We start from the raw sequence: 6,000 nt of genomic DNA, 5'->3' as shown, positions 1-6,000 counted from the left end.
ATTATCAACTTTGTGGTCGTTTAATCCGACCTTCGGCCGTATGTCTTGGACACTTTGGTGAAGAGAGGGCTGAGCTGTCAACTGATCACCACCTGGTGGTGAGTTGGAACCGATGGAGGGGGAGGAAGCTGGACAGACTCGGCAGACCCAAACGTACTGTGAGGAAGGGGGGAACTGTGAGGAACACACCCTCCAGTCCCCCCTCTTTTCAAGAAGACATACCCTCCGGTCCACTACAGGGGGATCACACTCCTCACCCTCCATGGGGGTGGTGTGGCGCAATGGATAAGACACATGCCTTTGGTGTGAGAGACCCGGGTTCGAATCCACTGTGAGACACCAATGTGTCCCTGAGCAAGACACTTAACCCCTAGTTGCTCCAGAGGCGTGCGACCTCTGACATATATAGCAATTGTAAGTCGCTTTGGATAAAAGCGTCAGCTAAATGAATAAATGTAAATGTAAAGTCTATTCCAGGGTACTTGAAAGGAGAATTTGGCCGATAGTCGAACCTCGGATTCAGAACAGTGCGGTTTTTGTCCCCGTGGTGGAACACTGGACCAACTTTATACCCTCTCCAGGGTGCTGGAGGGTTCATGGGAGTTTTGGATTTGGAGAAGGCATTCGACTGTGTCCCTTGTGGCATCCTGTGAAGGGTGCTCTGGGAGTATTGGGTCCGGGGTCCTTTGCTAAGGGCTATCCGATCCCTGTACGTCTGGAGCAGGAGCTTGGTTCGCATTGCCGGCAGTAAGTCAGACTTATTCCCAGTGTACGTTGGACTCTGGCAGGGCTGCCCTTTGTCACCGGTTCTGTTCATAATTTTTATGGACAGAATTTCGAGGCGCAGACAGGGGCCGGAAAGGGTCCGGTTTGGGGACCACATGATTTCATCTCTGCTCTTTGTGGATGATGTTGTTGTGCTGGCCCCTTCAGACCAGGACCTTCAGCATGCACCAGGATGATTTGCAGCCGAGTATGAAGCGGCGGGGATGAGAATCAGAACCTCCAAGTCCGAGGCCATGGTTCTCAGTCGGAAAAGGGTGGCTTGCCCACTTCATGTTGGTGGAGAGTTTCTGCCTCAAGTGGAGGAGTTCAAGTATCTTGGGGTCTTGTTCACGAGTGAGGAAAGGATGGAACGGGAGATCGACAGACGGATCGGTGCAGCTTCTGCAGTAATGCAGTATCTGTACCAGTCTGTCGTGTTGAAGAAGGAGCTGAGCTGCAAGGAGAAGCTCTCGATTTACCCGCCGATCTACGTTCCTACTCTCACCTATGGTCATGAGCTGTGGGTCATGATCGAAAGGACAAGAACCCGGATACAGGCGGCCAAAATAAGCTTTCTCCACAGGGTGGCTGGGCTCTCCCTTAGAGATAGGGTGAGGAGCTCGGCCACTCGGGAGGAGCTCAGAGTAGAGCCACTGCTCCTCCACATCGAGAGGGGTCAGCTGAGGTGCCTCGGGCATCTGTTCCGGATGCCTCCTGGACACCTAAGAGCTGGAAGAGCTGGAGGAAGAGCTGGAGGAAGTGTCTAGGGAGAGGGAAGTCTGGGCGTCTCTGCTTAGACTGCTGCCCCCGCGAAACGGCCCCGTATAAGCGGAAGATGATGAATGGATGGACAACTTCGACCACTGAAGTTGAGTAAACTCAAAAATGCTTTGAAGCTGGTTGCTTTATTTTTTTGTTTACTCAACTTTTTATGTTTTACATAGTGATTTTTCCGACTTCATGAAGCCTCATGGTGTGAATGAAACATCAAACTGACTAGAACAGTGGTTCTCAAACTTTTTACACCAAGTACCACCTCAGAAAATATAGCTCTCCAAGTACCACCATAATGACCAATATGAAAATACAGTAGCGTAGTAGGCCTAACTATTCAGATACAGCTCAAAAATGAGGCAGCTTAATTTCTAATACGAATATTTATTATTGTCAACCACTTTAAATATTGTAAAAACACAGTTTGAACATTATACTGCAGTGTGCTGTAAAAGTGAAATAAAAACTGTAGCCTACTGTACTTAAAATATTAAGTAAAAAAAAAAGTACTATTCTTAATTTAAAAAAAAATCAGGCTGTGTATTCATATTTAACCCTTTTAAACATACAATTACGTTTAATTGGCTGACCCCTGTGAGTTTTTTAAGGCGATCATTATTATTTAGAACTGATCACTTTATTGTTTCCATGGTGACGCGTCATTGCTTGTCACGTGACACACCGCAGCCACAATAGCGCTGAATGACTAATGATCTGCTTTTATTTCATTTTTTTATTCAAAATATTCACAAATTTGTTAGCTATGGCATGAAATATTTGATATTCCAATTGTCAAATATATGCAAGTGGAAGTGTTATGTTGTTCAAACACCTTTAAAACGATCGCGTTAGTTGAGCTGTATGCGCCGTCATGTTAGTTTGTGCCACTGTTTAGAGAATCGGATCTGTTGGATTTACAGCACGTGAATTCATCCACTTCTCCCGAAATACATGAAAGCAAGTGGCCGGTGAACTGGGAGAAGAATAGAGTTAACTTACACAATGTGTAACTTGCACAATCTGATATGAATACAACGTGTCGTCTAATTATAATGGAAATGATTATTATTTCCGCTTCCATAGACATCAGTGTGTATTTTACAAATTCTAAATGTATTGTGTTTTTTTTTTAGTTCTTGGGTGAATTTAAATGTCTGAAACCTTAAATAAACATTATGTGGTTAAAAACACTGAATAATTGTGATATTTGACAGCGCCTGAGTGGCACGCGTCCGTCTCTGGCTCAGCGCCAGCCAACTGCGAAAGCACATTTGAATTTAGCAGTTGATCACGTGATGCACTGACTGTTCTACTCACACCGGTGTAATCGTATCGTACACTCCAGGGACCAGCCAAGACTGATCACACAATAGACAGTAAAAGATCACACCGGTTTGATCTTACGTGCGAAATTCAGTGATTCCTCTGCGTATCACTAGATGGAGTACCACACTTTGAGAACCACTGGACTAGAACAAACTAGAAAAGGGTGAAACGGATAATAATGTAGACACACAGCAATCTCATTCAATGTCAGTCATGTGTGGGTGAAATATAATTTAAGCATTTAAAAGCTATTTTGAGAAAATTAAAACATGGAAAGCTCAAAAAGAAAATCATATCAGGCTACTTCATGACTTAATGAAATTATTAATAAAATTATTCCTGATTCAAGCAGAATCATCAGAAAATAAAAACATACAATAACAATGTGGTGTTGGTAAAATCATTACTTTAAGCAAATACAAACATTAAGTAAAAGTGAAGGAGAATGAGATAAATCTCTCTCTTTACTGACTTATAAGAGCCAAAGCATCTCAAGAGAAAAAGAGAAGAAAAGTGTCCAGTTTCAAAGATATATGAAAGGATATCTTGCATTTCCATTGAAGAGTAGAAGTGGAAGAGAAACAATGTTTGTTCTGATGAAAAACAACGAAGAACGAGTTAAAAATGAATATCAGATTCATGTCTCTCTTAAAAGTGTTATGGCCTCTTCTTCAGCTCCTGAACTTTTGCCTTCAAAGGTTTTTATTTTCCAGTGTGAATTTTCTGGCACTATTTCAGTTCATCTTCTGTAGTAAAGGACTTCAGCACTGAAACACACACCGCCGTGTCTTTTCTGCTGTAATATTACTAATGAATCTTCTCCTTTGTGTGAATCTTCAGGACTGACGCACAATGAAACTGTTTACCACACTGATCACAGTTAAATGGTCTTTCTTCAGAATGAGAAGCAGAAGTGATTTCAGAGCGAAAGCCTGAGCTGCTTCTTCCCAGTGTGAACTCTCATGTGAATCTTCAGACTTGATTTATATGTGTAGCCTAGGAGACAGTTTTTTTTTTGGCTTCTGTTTTTCCTTTCTTGTTCACGTCCATCAGGTCTAAAAGAAACATTAAATCAAATGAGATTTCAAATGAGAGACAAACGTGAAATGAAAAGTGAAGCTCAAAGTCAAGATCACTGATGAGTTCAATAGTCCTTTTAATCTCATCAAATCTGGTCAACAACTGCTGTGCACGATTATGATCTATTTTAATGTCATGAAGATGTTTGTGTTATAAATCACTGAGTGAGTAAAGAAGAAAACTGAAGGAACCTCTCTCCACATGGATCATGGTGATGTCGTTTCTCCACTGTATGGATCTTCATGTGTCGCTTCAGGTGACTTTTAAAAGAGAAAATCTCTCCACACTGATCACACGTGTGCGGCTCTCTGCTGTGGATCATCTCATGTGCTTTCAGATGTCCTGATCGACTGAATCTCTTGTCACAGTGTGAACACTTGTAAGGTTGTTCTCCAGTGTGAATTCTCTGGTGCTGTTTTAAACTGCCCGCTGTAATAAAAGTCGACTCACACTCAAAGCACATGTACTCTCTCACACCAGTGTGAATTTTCTCATGTGCTTTTAAATTGCACAGCATTAAAAAACTCTTTCCACACACAGAACATGAATGCGGCTTCTCCTTCGTATGAATTCTCAGGTGTCTCTTCAGGGTTGATCCACAATGAAATGTTTTTCCACACTGATCACATGAGAACGGCTTCTCTCCGGTGTGGATCATCATGTGAAGATTAAGGGATGATGATTGTGTGAAACTCTTCCCGCACTGATCACACATGAACGGCTTCTCTCCAGTGTGGATCCTCATGTGACCATTAAGATGTTGTTTTTGTGTGAAACTCGTCCCGCATTGATCACATGAGAACGGCTTCTCTCCAGTGTGAACTCTCATGTGAATCTCAAGACTTTGTTTGGTTGTGAAACTGTTTCCACACTGAACACACATATGTGACTTTTCTCCAGAGTGGATCCTCTTGTGTTTGGTCAGATGTTGTTTTCGTGTGAAACTCTTCCCGCATTGATCGCATGCGCAAGGCTTCTCTCCAGTGTGGATCCTCATGTGAGTATTAAGATGTTGTTTTTGTGTAAAGCTCGTCCCGCAATGATCACATGTGAACGGCTTCTCTCCAGTGTGAATTCTAATGTGAATCTCAAGACTTTGTTTGGTTGTGAAACTCTTTCCACACTGAGTGCAGGTGAAAGATTTCTGGGCTCTTCTTTTCTTTAAAAATGTGATTTTAGTCTTTGAGCGACTCAAAGGTTTTTCTCCAGGTTTGACATGATGTTCCTCCTCCACTTCACTCAGTTCTTCACTCTCCTCCTCCACTTCACTCAGTTCTTCACTCTCCTCCTTCACTTCACTCAGTTCTTCACTCTCCTCCTTCACTTCACTCAGTTCTTCACTCTCCTCCTTCACTTCTATCAGGTCTGAAGTGAAACAAAAATATTGTTATTCATCAAAATAAAAAAAAAATGAAGTGAAAGAACATTAAAGTAGAAACCTGCTATAAAATATTAACATTTTGCTGTTTTTTTTTTAATAGATTAATTAAATAAAGTTAAATAAAGCGAGTTCCCCTGTGTTCCAGTTCGAGTTTGGCGAACTCAATTCCCGCTCTGCTTGCCACAGAAACGTCACACTGTGGCCTCTTAGTTTAATTACAAGAACACAAGCTTTTTGCAGTCCAGTGGAGCAGATTGTATATTATTATTATATTTTGGATTTATTGTTATATTTTCTACATTGAATTTATCTTTGTAAAAGACACCGCAGAGACATTAAAGTAGACAACTACTATAAAATAATCTAGACTGCCTGCGGCTTTAACTAGTTTTAAATTAACTATTTTTGAGAATTATCTGTGTCCTACATGTGTCACTCAACCCTGATACTTAGTTGATTAACTGCATTTCGTTGCCTTGTACCTGTACTTGTGTAATGACAATAAAGTTGAATCTAATCTAATCTAATCTAATTTTGAAAAACTTGTGAACCAGATATAAGTTAAATTAAATAAAAGCTAAAATTTTATTTAGTTTGACCTGATGTTGACAATAAATATCAACATTTCTCAAACCCCCCTTAACTGACCATTTTTTGAAAGCCAAAAATAAAAC

This window comes from Rutilus rutilus, assembly GCF_951802725.1.
Source record: "Rutilus rutilus genome assembly, chromosome: 1".
NCBI lineage: Eukaryota > Metazoa > Chordata > Actinopteri > Cypriniformes > Leuciscidae > Rutilus > Rutilus rutilus.
The sequence above is the reverse complement of the archived record's forward strand: the minus strand, read 5'-3'. Positions refer to the sequence as shown.